Below are 19,152 nucleotides of genomic sequence, written 5' to 3' on the forward strand. Positions count from 1 at the left end.
AATTATTTGCTTCAGAATGGTCTCATATTCAAGTAATGTGCAGTTCAGTGTTTCCAGGTTAGCATGACTGTGCAGTGACGGGGTGATCGTTAATGATCACCCCGTCACTGCACAGTCATGCTAACCTGGAAACATTACTTGAATATGAGACCATTCTGGAGCAAATGATTTTCACACAATAGATCTATATAATGTACTCTTAAATGAATCCCACAAGGATTGAAACAATTATCCCCAGCATTCCCACTGATCAGTTACTAGCCATCCCCTTTATAAAGACATATATGTGTCAGTTTCCAGAATGTTTTATGATTATATCATAAAATTGTTTAGGCTACCAATACTTTGTACCTGTAGTTGCATACTTGTCAGTTGCCTCAGGAAATATATATAGCATATACAGCTGTATTGCCAGTGTAGGCCTACCAAATAACAATGTATATTATGTTGAATGATTCTGATGACTTATTATGTTTATTGGTAGAGGAATGTTAAGGGGGGGGGGGGGCTCATCCCCTGGCCTATAGATTTGGTTCATCTCGTGGCATTATTTCATCTGCTCAGTAAAGTAAGGGACCTTTTATGAACATTATGAACTTATTATGAACATTATTAAGACATATATATATATATATAACATAAATGTCAGAATGTTAAGAAGGGGGAGGGGGGTGGGCTGCTCCCCTGGCCTAGTTCTGGTTTGTCTCGTTGCATTATTTCATGTGCTCAGTGAAATAAGGGACCTTTTATGAACATTATGACCTTATTATGAACACTGTTAAGACATATATGTGTCAGTTTCCAGAATGTTTTATGATTATATCATGAAATTGTTTAGGCTACCAATACTTTGTACTTGTGGTTGCATACTTGCCAGTTGCCTCTGGGAAATATGTCCAGCATATAGGCCCCTACAGCTGTATTGCCAGTGTACCAAATAACAATGTATAATATTATGTTGAATGATTTTGGTGACTTATTATGTTAATTGATAGAGGCATTACATACTTGCCCAGCTCATTTAGGAAACACTTCCACTTAAATATGTATGTGATATTTGCCGCAGGAAATAAGTGACTTTCTGTGACAGCATATGTAGTGAAAACATGGTGTACTTGACAGTTGCATCTGAAAACACTCCAGGTATTCATTGTCTGTGTGCAAAATGCCATGTAACATCTTGATGAATCTTGCCAAATTCATTTTAATGAAGATCGTAGTTTTGAATAAAGAGAATATGAACCTTTTGGTTCAGATCATGTTAAATGAAGGTATGAATTATATATCAAAAACGAGGCATAGACATCACTTTTCTGTCAATGGTGACATCAACAATTTGATGTACTCTTTCCATGAAATCTTTGAAGGTTTTTGCGGCGGTAAAACATTGGATCGTAGAAGGCTTGAAGGTGCACCGCATATTATATTTTCAAGATTATATGTTTGGCCCTGAAAAGGGCCTTCCCAGCCCGGATAAGACCTTTTCTAGAAAGAAGTGTTGCACCTTTAAGTCTTATACCACCCAATCTTCCTCCAATTTTCCACAACTTTGAGCTATTACCATAAATCCTCACACAACAGCTACATACTTAAACATGCCAGTCAAGTTCAAATATGAGTGATGTCTAACTAGGTCAAAGGTCAAAGTGAATGTGTCAGTGAAGTAGCCCTGATAAGCACTATACTCATAATATTGATGTATATTCTGTAACTTTCTACAGATCTTAGGCTTAGCTTTGACTACCAAACTCATCACAGGTGCATGACCTAAAGATACCAATCAAGTTCAAAATGTGGTTGTCAAAGTCGAACAAGTTCAAATGTCAGATGGTTGAAAAATTTTTCCTCATAGGCAAGGTACTCACAGTATTGAAGTTACATTGGTTGCCAGTAAGGCAGATAATTGCATTTAAGATTTTGTTATATGTAAAGTACTGCATGGTCAAGCACCTGGTTGTCTATCAGAATTAATATTAATAAAATCATATTCATATTCACATAATTTACGAAGTACACAAGAGTTTTAAGTTGCTTCTAAAGCAATCTCATGTAAAACAAAAGTAACTTTTGGGTATTGTACCTTTAGCTGTGCTGCTCCATAACTTTGGAATAAATTACCTGAGAAAATGAGGAAGGCCCCATCACTTGCTGTCTTCAAATCTTTGTTAAAGACTTACCTTTTTCAGAAGCATTTGATTAATTTGTTATTTATTTTTGTGTGTGTGTGTCTAATCAGTAACAATGTCAGGAGCTCTGTTACATCACAGCACAGTAGAGTATATTTACATAGTAGCTGCGCTATACAGATTTGTCTAATTATTATTATTATCATTATTATTATCATTATTGTTATTATTGAGGTGTACTCATCAATATTTTTTTTCAGATTTGAGCAATGACCACCAAACTCACAAATTAGGTAGGCTAAATAAATAAAAACTGCCAATCAAGTTGTATATGAGTGAAGTCCAACAAATTCAGAGGTCAAATTAATGGAATTAATGGTCGGTGAACTTACTTAATAAGCACTTGAAACAATATAAGGACACATTGTGGTGTACACTCAATAACTTTCCACATTGAGAGCTACGATAGCCACACATTAACACCACATGCATATCACCTGAAGATTCTGCTCAAGTTTGAATATTGGTAAATATTCTAGGAACTAGGTCAAAGGTCAGATGGTCTATGAACTTTCTCCGATTTAGTGTTATATATTGTTTGCTCTCAATAACGAATTTCCACAACTTCGAGCTATGTCCGCAAAACATGGGTACATCTGCTAAAGATATATGCCTGTCAAGTACTTGGTTAAATTGAACAATGTAAAAGGTCAGAAGTAAAACTCTAGAACTAATACACTTAAAAAACATTTTAATGACAGAGTGTAATATTTATGTGTGCGAGGACGATACATGGCTTGGTGTTTGTCTGAATTGTCATGAGTTACGTGTGAGTGGATGTTCATCTGTTATCTACAAAAACTTGTTTTTTGCGTGGAAGATGCAGTAAAATAAGGTTAAGATTTAAAAGCTTTGAAGTAGGATCCTGAAATATGTTGCCATTTTTCTCACTCTAGGGTGCAAGTCTAGTCAGTATTTGTAAGTATCAAGTTGACCTGACTATTATAAAGGTCAAAGGTCCCAAAATTGAATGATTATATACAGAAAACCAAGTATTTTTCAGTATATTTTGTAGAAATCCGTGGTTTTTTTTCTCCCCCTCCCTTCCCCCTTCTTCCCCTCTTTCCCCCTTCCTTTTTCCTTCTTTTTCCCCCTCCAAGCAGTCCATTATGCCCTGGTTCTGCTGGCAGATTGAGGGGATTGGACGGCACCCACTTTCCTAACACTTTCCTAACATTGCTAACGCTTTCCTAACACTTTCCTAACACTTTCCTAACATTCCTAACACTTTCCTAACGTTTCCGAACTTATGCCCCTGTGTCAAAACCTTATCTGCGCATGCGGATACGTCCGTCGCCCGTGAATGGCTGCATCACTGTACTGTATTTGCATATGTAAATTACAGTCTTCGTATCATCGTCGCTCTCTCTCGCGCAACCAACACGCGCGAGACTCGAAACCTGGAGCGAACTCTCGACAATCCTGGCCGCCGAGCGCCGGCCGGCGGCGCGGCGGCGGTTCCCGGCGGTGGTGGTGCACGGTGAGGCAGGTGGATCGGTCGAACCTCTGTCTGATGTTTCTTGCGAATGCCAGTTCGAGAAAAGTTACTTCCTTCTAAGGTAAAGGTGAGTAAGAATCTCATAATACTAATTGAACGTGTGTGGGGAAATACCCGGGTAATAATAGAGCATGTGTGAGGAAATGTTGATGTTGGAGTTACTTTCTCAAGCACGCGTCAACGCTTAATGTCGTGCTTTGCGTACATACAGTGGCAGTGCCAGTGCAGTGCCAGTGGCCAGGTTGTCTCTGCATTTCTTAATTTATTTCCCAAATCGGATATTGTAGAATCTAAACCACTCCGTCTTTCATCGAGTTAATCTACTGTGGTTATATTTACTGAAACTGAAACATGATTTAGTTTTGTCCTCACTACATTTCGAGGTTGATGACAAAATGTTACTCTAACGTTACTACCTAACCAAAATTCAAAAGTGCCAGTGCAGTGTTTGCTGCGTTGTGATGTAAATGCAGCGTGTCTATGGCCAAGGCTTTTATATGGCATGCTGTCACTGTAAATGGAATTTTGGAGTAGGTGAAGTAAAGCAGATGATGGGTCTACCAATTTTGGGCACGTGGCAGTAACAACAACGAATTGTTGTCACTACTATCAATACTAATTTGACTTTTAGGTCAGGACAAGGGTGACGAGCTGGCTGATTGTCATTTAGCATTGCGCACAAAGTCACACAGTCTAGCCTCAACCAGTTCTCTATGACCGGTATATGACAAGTAGGGTTACTAATCTACAGACAATTTATATGTCACCGGAGTCTAATATTGTAGATTAAGTGTGGTTGATTGATGAATGTTACATTCTGTCCTTTGTCTCATTATAATGACGACAGAGGAGGAGAGCTGGGTCTGGGACCCTAGCTTTAGAAACTATTCCGAACAGATTAAGAACAGTTGTTAAAGGGAAATGTTATCACTAATAACAGAAATGCAGCAGAGAGAAGAACATTGGTGAAGAGAATTATGGTTGAGATGAAACAAGGCCAGGGTAATGTTAACAGAAATAGGAAGGATGATGAGGTAAAGGAAGTTATACAATTAGCCAGTTGGTGATCCCTTACAGTGACAAAATCAAATTGTTGTCACTTCAAATTTGAAGGTTGAGTATGGTCGTGGTAAGCTGGCTGATAGTCATCTGTCACCCAAAGTCATAATACAATCTAGCCTCTACTACATGTAGTTCTCTCTGTATGACAAGTATGTCTACAAGTATGTTTGTCAACACAGTTCTTTTCACATACAGTGTAACATCAATGTTCTGTTCTGTGTAAGGTAAACTTCCATTTCAGCATACCTTATACATAATTGTACATGTTTCTTCTTCTCTAGTCTTATTATTTCTTTTTTTGGTATCTCGTATGTTGTTCTTTGTTTCTCGTCTAGTCCCTCTCTCTCATGCCATGAATAGTAATTACAATGATGATGACGGTGATGATAATGATAGCAATAAATTGTTAAAACTATTATTATTGAATTCATTTAATTGATTGCGGCCAATTTAGGCTATTTATTCAGCAAAATAAAACACAAAAACATACAATATAATAATAGTGGCATTTACGATGAGAGCCAGGCAGCCTTCAAAGCATCTTGTGCTTATACAGTAGGATGCCTACACAGGAAAATATTTGGCTACATTACAAATAATTCTGTGTGAAATCGAGTAGATAAAACAAGACACCATCACATACACTCACACGCACAACACATACACTCACATGCAGTAAGACAGGATAGAAAGTATGTTGTCTAGTCAATCATGGGTAACTGTTAAAAAAAGGAGCACTTCAGTAAGCACTGAAATGTAGAAAGAGTTGAGCTGTATTTCAAAGCGGTACTTTTACACCTCCCCCCCCCCCCCCCCCTTTATGGAATTCCTGGATCCGCTCCTGAGTAACTCAGGACAGTATAAGTATGCTATTAAAAAGGTCAAACCTTCTACCGTTTTCTCTTCTGTTGTCTACAGACTACTACAGTTCAGCATGCAAAATGACCAAGACTGGGAAGCCGTACAGCTGTTGAGACCATATTATGAGATTGTGTGCAAGAGGACAATATCGGTTTGGTGTAGGCCAATCACCAGGTGGAAAAAAAAAAGTGGAAGGAGGTGAAACAGAGGATTGACGCCTGCCACCTTCATGGTTCCATCTGAAGAAGCAAGCTGTTGGTGTGTTTGGAGCTGTGCTGGTCTGCAAACATCAATAGGCCCTACCACGAGGTGAGTTTTTTTTTTTGTTTTTTTTTTTGTTTTTTGTTACCTCCGCCAAGGGAGGAGGTTATGTTTTCGTTATGGTTTGTTTGTTTGTTAGTTTGTCCGTTTGCAACATAACTCAAAAAGTAGTTAACGGTTTGGATTAAACTTGCAGGAAAGGTTTAGAATGACACAAGTAACAAACGATTAACTTTTGGTAGTGATCCGAGAATTGTGGGGGAATTTATGAAGGATTTTTTATATTTTGACAGGTAGGGTCAATGAACTTGGGAGTTCAGGCTGCACGTATTTGAGGTTTACATGCGCGCACTAAAGTGCGTGGTCTAGTTTCTGCTAGGGCTAGGCTCGCCATGCAGCTGAGGGTTTATGACGTAACAAAGGCTTTTATATTGGGAAATCCGGCGACATTCAGCACACAATGCTATAAGTACATATGGGTGGATGGAAGAACAAGATCAGTGGTGGAAATGAGCTGCATGCTTTGCGGAGGTCTGCGCTCACAGTGCTTTTCTAGTTTTGTTTTGCTTTGTTTTTGTTTTTGTTTTGTTTTTGTTTTTGTTTTGTTTTGTTTTTGTTTTTGTTTTTGTTTTTGTTTTTGGGGGGGAATAACACCCAGAAAGTCCCCTGAGTTGTCAGATTAAATATTTCCATCCTCATGTTTTGCAAAACATAGCTGTACATGTGATGCAGAGTTCATACAGACTGTTGTAAATGTCCAATACATTATATATTAGGTTCAGAGATTGTTTGCTGGGGAATTTAAAGTGATGCAATATTGGAAAGAAGTGAAGAAAGTCTAATTTCAGCTGCAGCCTCTAGATCATATTATGTATGATGAAAAAGAATAGAAGTCAGTTAAAAAAGTCCAAATAAAACATATATTGAAATTGGTGAAATACTTTGTGCACACTAAACTGTACCAATTTTGAAGTCATTCATATTAGAAGTCATGCCTTAGACCTAATCTTTTTGTACCATCAAGTTCTTGTCCAAAATGTGTTATTGCGATTCTACATAATAAACTATTTGAATGTTGAAATTACAATTTGACTTTTGGTATGACTTTCAGCCCAGGACTGTAATAATGTATCAGAGAGATGAGAGTGATTGTACCTCGGAGTGGACATGAATTTAGTGTTAGTCTGTCTTTAAATGCTTTTTTTTTTCAGTTATGAACTAAGCTCCAAATATGCCTTTGAAATTAAATTCTGACCCTCAGCCTACAATTTCAAGCCTCCGCCACGAAGTGTCGCCGGAGGCATTATGTTTTCAGGTTGTCTGTCGTTCCGTCCGTCCGTCCGTCCTGTCCGTCATGAATTTTGTGGACAGCGTAACAAAAAAAAAAACCTTTGAGGCATCCTAATAAGACTTGGTATGTATATCATGCATGAGTGAACGAAGTTGTGCCTATTAACTTTTAGGTGCTCATGCTCAAGGTCAAAGGTCAAAAGGTCAAGGTCAAATGGCTCAAAAATTTCACTATTTTTCCCTTATGCAATGCCTGAAGGTTTTTCTTTAAACATGATGCAAACATGTGATACCAAATAAAGATTCTCCAGAGAGTTTGGAATTATGAGGTCAAAGTTCAAAGGTGAGAGGTCAAGTTAAAATGTTGAAATTTCACCCTTTTTTCTCCATATCTTGGAAATGGTTCACGGCATCTTCATAGAATGTAATTACATCTATGCATGTACTTACTAGCAGTGATCATCTAGGGAATGTAGGGATCATGGGTCAAAGGTCAGGGGTCAACGATCAAGGTCAAATCAAAATATCATTTGTTCCCTCATATTTCTGCAATATTTCCAAGATTTTTCTTGAAACTTGATATATTGCCCAATAGAGATTTTCTAGGAAGTTTCTTGCCCAAAGGTCAAGTGAAAGTGCTAAATTTCACTTCTTCTTTTTTTCCATATCTCGAAAGTGACTCAAGATATCATCATGAAACTTAGTACAGATTAATGCATGTTCTACCTGACGGTGATTCTTTCGGGAATTTTAGGGTCATAGGGCCTAAGGTCCAGGGTCAAAGGCCAAGTAAGAATGCAAAAATTGTAGTATTTAATACATGAATTACACTTTTTCTCCATACTTTGAAAGTTACTAAATGCATAGACTTATAAAAGTGTCAAAAGTCAAGTAAAGATTCTCAAATCCCCAAATACAATTGTACCTGCACTCTTAGGCAGTATAGCCATCCATCCAATTAAAGCTAGTTCAAGGAAAGTGAACATTCAACACATTTGTGACAAACCTGTCATTCTAATATTTTGCCAGTTATGTGAAACTGTAATCACACATTGTCAAGATGTTGTACTATAGGGCCAAAACCATTAAAAATGTACAATTCAGGTTTTGAAATTTTGAAAAAATAAAGTTTTCTCAAAAACATTCCGACAACGAAAAATTGCTAGAGGATACACTGAATTTCAACTTAAACAAAAATGAGCAACAAATATTGCAAACTTTTTATGTTCTGAAATTTGAAGTTGAACATGAAAATTTCACCACTGTAACTTACGTTACTGCGCTTATTTTTCTTTGACCATATTCATTCTGTTTAGGGATGGACAATTTAACTATCCTTCTATTGGTGGATAGTTTCGAAGATATGACCATTCTTATTTCAATGTGCCTGCTATATTTTCCATTCATTTGATGAGTTGCTGTAACCGTGAATTAAGATATTGATAGATATGATGGAGGTTGTTTACTATGTAAAGTTAGATTGTTTCCTGTGGTTTTTTTATTCGTACACATAGAACTTGCAGAAAACTGCCAAATGATTTTAGATGGATTTGTCCTGCACATATTCTCAAACAATCTCAGTCACCATATGACAAATGAAAATGTGACTGTTTAAACCTTGGTAACGTTTGTTACGCATATGAGTCACGTATGTTACATGAATATATTAAACACTAAAAAAGAAGATAAATTTTAAGAGTTCTAATAAATATCAAAAGTACCAGCGTTGCAAGACCTTCAGTACTTCTGGAAGCAGATTTATTTAATTGTCGTTTGATTTTATCGTCCTGATAGTATATACATTTGGCCAAAAATGAAAAATTGGAATACAATATTTAGATTTCAAGAGTTTATTTTGTCTGAATATCATGAGTTTCACTGCAAAATTACCTGTTGAAGTGCCCTGTTTAAAACCAAAGGAATGCATTTATATAAGAGTCACAAAAGACATTGTCAAGAACCCCTAAAATGTATTAGTGTGTACTATAAACAATTGTAACGTATGTTTCAAATGTTTCCAGATTGAAATATTAATCACTCGAAAGTGGAGATGCATTGGAAAGTGCATTAAAAAGGAATGATGCATCGCTAAACAACATTGCACAGTGTGAGTACACAAACTGGTCAGCACTTAACTGTTTAGCATATTAAAGTTTACATCAATAAGATATATCAGGCATAAGAGTGAAAAATGTGAAATAAATCACATCGAGCCTATGAAGTTTAAAATGCAAACACCAGCACTGCTTTATGATTAATAATGCATGATTATCACGAGTTTCATTAATGAACAAACCATGCATTATTGTTGCTTAAAACGTACAGATTTCTTGGCACATTATTCAATAATGTGCTAAAAAATCTGTAAGTTTTAAGCAACAATAATGCATGGTTTGGGTAATAGTCACAAAAATACAGAATTATGAACAATTTAAGAGTGGTCACGTAAATAGACAGCTTTCTCACGGTTTTAGATTGAGAGTATAACTGACCTATGACACACTATAAGTCTATAAAGACAACAATGATAAACACAAAAAGGCGCACCTTTCATAATTTGGATACTGGAGAGGCAATGGAAAAGGCATAGAAATGTCAGAAGAACAAATTGCAGTTCTTCTATTTCCATTACATAGAATAAAAGTTCGGTGACCTATAAAATGTTTTCAGTGGACATCATTATAAAAGACAACTGTAAACTCACAATCTAGTATTTTTCTGCAAAAGGCAACTTTCAATAAAAGGCATACTGGGTAAGAGCCAGTGTATAGGAGAGAATAATGCAAAAGTGGCGAGTTGTATTATAGTGAAATTATATAAAAGTTGGTATAAGAGCGTTAGTATGACGCTTTCGTCTATTTTCTTGGTTAAACTTCATATTTTCATTAATATCTCGGAATAGTTAGATTGGGTAGAAATTTTCATGGATGATTTTCGGTGCATAAACAAGGAAATTTACATATATTTCATCCTTTCAATTTGATATCTACAAGCCAACACTTTTATACAGTACCTTTCATTGTAAAGCATACATAAGTATACATCATTAGCAAATTTTTAAATTTGTGAATCAATTTCCTTGTCAATCCTTGTCAATCAAGTCGACATTATCACCTTCATTCACCCTTTGCTGAGATCGGTTTAAGTCTTCTTTTATTTTCTTGCTGAACGCTCTGTGCTTTTTAACTCTTTCATTTTTTTCTGCGCTCTTGTTTTTCCCAACTCTTAAGATTTTCCACAGGAACGTAATACTTTTTTACACGTTGTTTCTCGGATTTACTCTCTAAAAAAAAATCGAGTGAAAGTATTCACTCTTAATGGGGTGAATAAAAATAAAGAGTGAATTTAAAGTGAAAATGTTCATTTTCACTCTTTTTAGAGTGACCTCAGGGACCACTCCTAAATCTTCGAGTGATCCCTGAGGTCACCCCAAAATGAGTGAAAATGAACTTTTTTTCACTCAAAATTCATTCCAACTTTACTCTAAATTCACTCTTTTTTTGTATTCACTCCATGAAGAGTGAATATTTTCACTCAATTTTTTTTAAGAGAGTACGGAAGGCTTCTTCTCCAATCTTTTCCTTTTTCCTTCTTCAGTAATCGGCCTGAATCTTGGCTCTTTATTTTCCCATTTTGACCTCTAGGAACCGAAGGAGTAATGATAAGATTCCAGAAAATCCATACTGCAAATCAGTAATAAGATATTCTTACATAATTACGTAACCTACGTTACCTCTAATTACAAGGAATGAAGTGTCACATAATGAATTTGGTAGACTACAGTCACTATAACTTTGAAGTAAATGATATGATAATTAAAATGAAAACCATTATTTTCATCATTCATATATCATTAACATACATATTGGATTGATTTTGATAGAGTGATTGAAACCTACGTTACCAGGGTATTCAGGGCCTCATTGACAATGATTATCGCCAAAAAGAATGGTTAGTGCAAGCGTAAAATTGAAATATGTTTTTCATCTGTTTATTTATGGATATTAGTCTTTTTTAGGATAAAGCTTTGGTGAAAAGCACGACAGTGTACATGCATATGTAAAATTGAAACCTACGTTACCTTAAGTGAAACCTACGTTACAATATTGACCCTATGTTTAAGTACCTTAATGTTGTATAAATATCTGAGTGTGATGTAAACTTATTATTCTCCTCGACAAAACAAACACCAAAGTACTTGCTTATAGTAAAAAAGTACCAATATTTGAATGTGATTACGCTAAACATGACTTTGAAAATATATATACCGTTCGCTCAGATACTGAGAAAGATCTCGTGCAGTCCATTTCCTGTGAGTCGTCAACGTGATGTGCCATTTTGTCGCAATGACTGTTTCTATGCAACTATGGAGTAAGATAGCTCTAGATAGCACTTGTTATCGATGAATGGTTGCAATGTTAGTGAATCTAATTAAGATTATTTTTTCGGGGGTAACGTATGTTTCGGTAACGTAAGTTACATCAGACCTTCGATGTGACTTTTTCAAGCGATTAGTAATGGCTCAAAACTGAAAACTCAGTGGAGAGATTGGGGTACCGTATGCCTATGTTTGGCATCTTCCTTGTAACATTTTCATTTTTAATTTTCCATAGCGGTGGTAACGTATGTTTCATTTCTTAACCATACGGTCTGACACATATTAGTGCTTGAAGCTTTTTCTCTGCAGCAGATAACCAGGTGGCACAACTATTGTTTACAGCATTGGACGAGACATTTTCTAAGTTTTTAGGACGGATAATTCACAATTTCAACCCCAGGGAATGTTTTAAAGGAAAACTTGAAATCATGGTAACGTATGTTTCACAGGCCTTTGCGACAAATTTGACTTGTAAAATAATTCAACTGAACAGTTTTCAATTATATTTCTTTTTATTCTAACATGTAGGCAAATGGCTTAATTTGCCTTAGAACAAGTTTTAATGAAAAAAGATCATGCTTTCATTTGCATAATAGTAACATATCGGCAAAACTATTAATTTGCGACATGCTGTTTTTGGCGGGTTTACCATCTTTATGAATGCATAACTTCCGAAAGAATCATAACTGGATGTTCAAATTCTCGGCAGTTCTAGTTAACAATGTACTAACGGTAACTATTACCCGAAACTTATGACAATCGGTCGTTGCTTTATTTTTTCTTTGGTAAAACTATTGCGACAAGTATTTCACTAAATTGTACATATTTAGTGGTTTTGAACCTATAGACCTATTAGGAGAACGATGCATTATGGCAGAGGCATACCGGTCGCCATAGCGACATTTCTAGTTGTTGTTGTTTGTTTGTTTGTTTGTTTGTTTGGGGAAGTGAATTGTGTGCTGCAGTGTTCAGGTTTGTCCCATGGATTCAATTGAAGCTCTTTTCCTGTTAAATAGATATCAAGAAGTCCTTGTAATTTTCGACAAAGAATGAACCATCTGATTACATTAAATCAGCACAATAACAACAGTAACATACATAGCTATCAAAAATATTTTACCCATTTTAAAGATTTTTTTCTTCTTCTTTCCAGTTATCTAGGTCTAATGGTTTCAGCAGTTTGTTATTATCCTTCTTTAAATTTGAATTTTTATGGTCATGACAAGTATGTGGAGGTGTATTACATTGGAATTTACATTTATTTTTCTCACAAACAGCCGACTAAGAAAAGCAGTGAAGGCATTTTACCTGTGACAAGCATCTCATCATCTGCAGCAACAAGGCATCCAGCAACTGAGTCAGTGTCAGCATGTGCTCAGCCTCCATTACCTGCTCAACCTCAACAATCTGCTCGGCTTCAACAACCTGCATCTTCCGAGCAACAGTATTCAAACTAGGCAGCAAGAGAATGTTGCCTGTGTCACTGAAATATCTTAGTCAAAGACTTTGCAGAGCATCATGACTGTACCATGCACAGGTGTCTTGCCAGATATGTGGCAGAATGTGTCGTGTCCAAGTAGAAGAGACGCTTACTCAAGATATTGAAAAGCACACAACAACACAATCTTTGCCAGCTCTTCCAAGACATTCAGCAATGTATGGTTAGTATCATAATTGATGATTGTCTATTGGCTGATAAAGTTTGTAAAAAAGTTAAAAGTGAAACGTATCCAAATTCCAAATTTCTTTCCTCCATCGTAAATGAACATGCTTGAAATGCTTGTAGAATTGTGGGACAATATTGACATATAACAGCTACACAAATTTACCGTAAAACTTATGGAAGACAATTGATGCATCATTCATTTTGAACTAAGGTCACATGCTCATCATACAAGTGATAAACTGAATTATACTTCTAAGAACTATGTGAATTAGTGTTGACCAGATTCTTTGAGTGATGCTGTATTCAAATTCATGAACTTCCTTTGTCGAATTTTTTTTATGTGAATAATTATGCAGTACCCGCTGCATGCTATAAGGATTAGGACCACCACTTGCTGTCTTGCGTAAGCTCTGTAGTCTAGTGGAGATGATGCCTGTCAGAAAATCAGGAGGCCGTTGGTTCAAATCCTGCTTGAGTACATTATGCCCATGATTTCTATTATTATGGCTGCTGGCAAAACGCTGATCAGTTCAGACCTAGTGCTTATTTACGTCGGTGTAGGGCCATTTGTCTGTCAGTTGCAATGGAAGCATCTCGACGGAAGAATTTCATTAATTTGAATAATTGAGCAGTATCCGCTGCATGCCATAAGGATCAGAACCACCACTTGGTGGTCTAGTGGAGATGACGCCTGTCCGAAGATCAGAAGGTCATAGATTCAAATCCTGCTTGAGTACATATGCCCATAATGTCTTTTTGTCATGGCTACTACTAAAAGACACTGATTAGTTCAGTGCTTATTGAAATCAGTGTGGAGCAATATGTAAATCAATTGCAATGATGCTGAATTGTAATGTTGATAAGCAATGATTTCCCAGACATGGCTTTGTATGAATAAGTCTTAGAAGAGTGAACAAAATAGATTGTATTTTTTTTATACTTGTCAGCTGTGCGTGATACACATGAGATATTGAAATATGTGTCTGTGAAAATATTCTGCATTGTTTGTTTTGTCATGCAGGAAAGACACAGCCCCCTGCCACAGTATCCCAGCCCCCTGCGGAAGAATCTGTACCCACTGATGAAGAATCTGTGCCCCCTACTGAAGAATCTGTACCGCCTGCTGAAGATTTATTTTGACACCGCAGTTTTTCAAATTTATATTTCTTAGTACTATATAAAAAGTTAAGATAAAAAATTGCCCATTTAGAATTCATTCAAAAGTTTAGAGCTTAAAATCTGATACGCACACACACACACACAAAAGAAAAAATTATTGTATGTAACTAGCATAATGAACATAATTTAGAGAAAACAACCATGTTTTTGGAAAAAATGCCTCTTTATTCTTGGAGATTATGCGATAGGGAACATGCCTGGCAATTTTCGCCGCGATAGTTTGATGGATGGCCAAGATCTTAAGGAGGAGCCCAAACAACCCTCTCCCCCATTTTCCCCATGGTCGGGCGATTGGAGGTCAAGATCTGAGGAGGGGGACAAATAAGCTCCAACCCCACACTTGGATTAGGAAGGGTTAAATGTGAGTTGTGTATCACAGAATATTTGCATTTATATCTTATATGACAGTGACATGTTGTCATGATACCCTCATCATAAAAGATTTGGGGTTGTCTGTTCAAACTTGTTTTAGCACACTTGCATGAACTAGCAGTAATCTTTCATGATTAATATGATTAACCTGGGAAGATGAAACCTTGAGAAAGTTGACAATGGCTCTTGATATCTTTAAAGGTACTAAACTTTTTTTGATAATTTCAAGCAATAATATTCATTACCAGCAAAGTCGTGGGTTTTTCCATCAGGACAACATCATGCCAACTCGAAAGCACTGTACATGGTCTAGTGTATGAAAAAGGTCACATAATTTCACTCAGAATGTAAGGACTGATATATCCCTTAACACTTTAATTTGGTTGGGTTATTTTTCTGTAATGTATATTTGCAGATGACTTCAAGAGAGCAGAGCTCTCCCAGCCCCCCCCCCCCCTTGCAATTCAGTATACAAAACTGTAAAGTTGGGTGTTTTTGTTTTTTAAAGGAAAAAAAAAACACTTTAAAAAACTGCACAAAAAGGCATATTTTTGGTAAATTTGGTTGATGAAAAAAATCATTTTTTTATGATGCCTCCACCACAAATTGTAACCAGAGACATTGTTTTGGGGTTGTCCATCCCTCCTTCCATCAGTCAGTAATCAGTTTTGTGGACAGCATTAAACTTAAAGGGAACCCAACCCAAAGAGCAATGTGGATTGAGTGATAGCAGCAACATTAGTAGAACACATCAGTGAAAGTTTGAGGAAAATTGGACAAGCGATGGAAAAGTTTTGAATTTTTAAAGTTTTGGTGTTGGAACCGCTGGATAAGGAGGCTAGAGGTTATAACGTATGTGTAGACAACAATTTAACAAATATTAAAGAAATTCCACCAAAATTCACTTTTCTAGCATAATGAAAGAGCACATGACTAACTGCTTTCAGAAAACAAGGGAATACTCAATTTACTCAGTCCACAATTCTCTTGATTCCCTTTAAGAACCATTTTAGGTATCCAAATGAAACTTGGCATAAACGGTGAGTATGAGAGAAGGGAGTTGTGCCTCTCAACTTTTGGTTGCACATGTTCAAGGTCAATGGCCATGGTCAATTGTTAAAAATTTGTCTGTATACATATTACCTGATAAAGTTGCTCTGGTAAAATTCTGGGCTATGGGATCAGAGGTCAAAGGTCAAATGAAAATGCTAAAATTCTATTTTTCCCATATCTCAGAAATGGCTCATGGTATCATCATGATATTTAGTGGATATGCATGTACTGCCTGACAGTTATTCTTTGGGATTTGGGCGACATTGAGTGAAAGGTCAAGGGTGAAAGGTCAGGTTCAGAGGCTAAAATTCCATTTTATTTGATTACTCTTTTTTCTCCATTCCCTGGAGATGAATAACAAGTCTAGGCACAAGAATACACATAACTCACTGCCCAATGATTCGTAGAGAAAGATTTTTGCCATGGGGTCAAAGGTCAAGAGAAAATGTTCAAATGTCTCATTATGAACTTATTATGAAACTTTTTAAAGGGGGTGGCTAGTAACTGATCAGTGGGAATCAGTGAGAATGCTGGGGGATGATTGTTCCAATCGTGGTGGGATTCAATTTAGAGTATTTCATATATGTGTGAAAATTATTTGCTTCAGAATGGTCTCATATTCAAGTAATGTGCAGTTCAGTGTTTCCAGGTTAGCATGACTGTGCAGTGACGGGGTGATCGTTAATGATCACCCCGTCACTGCACAGTCATGCTAACCTGGAAACATTACTTGAATATGAGACCATTCTGGAGCAAATGATTTTCACACAATAGATCTATATAATGTACTCTTAAATGAATCCCACAAGGATTGAAACAATTATCCCCAGCATTCCCACTGATCAGTTACTAGCCATCCCCTTTATAAAGACATATATGTGTCAGTTTCCAGAATGTTTTATGATTATATCATAAAATTGTTTAGGCTACCAATACTTTGTACCTGTAGTTGCATACTTGTCAGTTGCCTCAGGAAATATATATAGCATATACAGCTGTATTGCCAGTGTAGGCCTACCAAATAACAATGTATATTATGTTGAATGATTCTGATGACTTATTATGTTTATTGGTAGAGGAATGTTAAGGGGGGGGGGGGGCTCATCCCCTGGCCTATAGATTTGGTTCATCTCGTGGCATTATTTCATCTGCTCAGTAAAGTAAGGGACCTTTTATGAACATTATGAACTTATTATGAACATTATTAAGACATATATATATATATATAACATAAATGTCAGAATGTTAAGAAGGGGGAGGGGGGTGGGCTGCTCCCCTGGCCTAGTTCTGGTTTGTCTCGTTGCATTATTTCATGTGCTCAGTGAAATAAGGGACCTTTTATGAACATTATGACCTTATTATGAACACTGTTAAGACATATATGTGTCAGTTTCCAGAATGTTTTATGATTATATCATGAAATTGTTTAGGCTACCAATACTTTGTACTTGTGGTTGCATACTTGCCAGTTGCCTCTGGGAAATATGTCCAGCATATAGGCCCCTACAGCTGTATTGCCAGTGTACCAAATAACAATGTATAATATTATGTTGAATGATTTTGGTGACTTATTATGTTAATTGATAGAGGCATTACATACTTGCCCAGCTCATTTAGGAAACACTTCCACTTAAATATGTATGTGATATTTGCCGCAGGAAATAAGTGACTTTCTGTGACAGCATATGTAGTGAAAACATGGTGTACTTGACAGTTGCATCTGAAAACACTCCAGGTATTCATTGTCTGTGTGCAAAATGCCATGTAACATCTTGATGAATCTTGCCAAATTCATTTTAATGAAGATCGTAGTTTTGAATAAAGAGAATATGAACCTTTTGGTTCAGATCATGTTAAATGAAGGTATGAATTTGTTTTCCTCTCTTTCATTTTCATTTTATGTATTTTACGAGTAAGTTCATGTGTATAATTATGTTGATTGTAAAGTTTTGGTCTCTCCCATATATCAAAAACGAGGCATAGACATCACTTTTCTGTCAATGGTGACATCAACAATTTGATGTACTCTTTCCATGAAATCTTTGAAGGTTTTTGCGGCGGTAAAACATTGGATCGTAGAAGGCTTGAAGGTGCACCGCATATTATATTTTCAAGATTATATGTTTGGCCCTGAAAAGGGCCTTCCCAGCCCGGATAAGACCTTTTCTAGAAAGAAGTGTTGCACCTTTAAGTCTTATACCACCCAATCTTCCTCCAATTTTCCACAACTTTGAGCTATTACCATAAATCCTCACACAACAGCTACATACTTAAACATGCCAGTCAAGTTCAAATATGAGTGATGTCTAACTAGGTCAAAGGTCAAAGTGAATGTGTCAGTGAAGTAGCCCTGATAAGCACTATACTCATAATATTGATGTATATTCTGTAACTTTCTACAGATCTTAGGCTTAGCTTTGACTACCAAACTCATCACAGGTGCATGACCTAAAGATACCAATCAAGTTCAAAATGTGGTTGTCAAAGTCGAACAAGTTCAAATGTCAGATGGTTGAAAAATTTTTCCTCATAGGCAAGGTACTCACAGTATTGAAGTTACATTGGTTGCCAGTAAGGCAGATAATTGCATTTAAGATTTTGTTATATGTAAAGTACTGCATGGTCAAGCACCTGGTTGTCTATCAGAATTAATATTAATAAAATCATATTCATATTCACATAATTTACGAAGTACACAAGAGTTTTAAGTTGCTTCTAAAGCAATCTCATGTAAAACAAAAGTAACTTTTGGGTATTGTACCTTTAGCTGTGCTGCTCCATAACTTTGGAATAAATTACCTGAGAAAATGAGGAAGGCCCCATCACTTGCTGTCTTCAAATCTTTGTTAAAGACTTACCTTTTTCAGAAGCATTTGATTAATTTGTTATTTATTTTTGTGTGTGTGTGTCTAATCAGTAACAATGTCAGGAGCTCTGTTACATCACAGCACAGTAGAGTATATTTACATAGTAGCTGCGCTATACAGATTTGTCTAATTATTATTATTATCATTATTATTATCATTATTGTTATTATTGAGGTGTACTCATCAATATTTTTTTTCAGATTTGAGCAATGACCACCAAACTCACAAATTAGGTAGGCTAAATAAATAAAAACTGCCAATCAAGTTGTATATGAGTGAAGTCCAACAAATTCAGAGGTCAAATTAATGGAATTAATGGTCGGTGAACTTACTTAATAAGCACTTGAAACAATATAAGGACACATTGTGGTGTACACTCAATAACTTTCCACATTGAGAGCTACGATAGCCACACATTAACACCACATGCATATCACCTGAAGATTCTGCTCAAGTTTGAATATTGGTAAATATTCTAG

At 36.3% G+C, this 19,152-nt stretch overlaps 1 long non-coding RNA gene across 1 annotated transcript; it reads left to right on the forward strand.

The window, feature by feature from the left end:
• Window positions 1–3,678: 3,678 nt before the first annotated feature.
• LOC139724643 (uncharacterized) lies at window positions 3,679–13,175 on the forward strand. The gene is made up of 3 exons (XR_011710475.1): window positions 3,679–3,751; window positions 5,665–5,916; window positions 12,814–13,175. It is a non-coding gene; the product is annotated as an uncharacterized lncRNA (long non-coding RNA).
• The last annotated feature ends 5,977 nt before the right edge of the window (window positions 13,176–19,152 follow it).

The sequence above is a fragment of the Diadema antillarum genome, unplaced genomic scaffold (assembly GCF_040938485.1).
Source record: "Diadema antillarum isolate AM-2024a unplaced genomic scaffold, OU_Dant_1.0 scf00000225, whole genome shotgun sequence".
NCBI classification, from domain to species: domain Eukaryota; kingdom Metazoa; phylum Echinodermata; class Echinoidea; order Diadematoida; family Diadematidae; genus Diadema; species Diadema antillarum.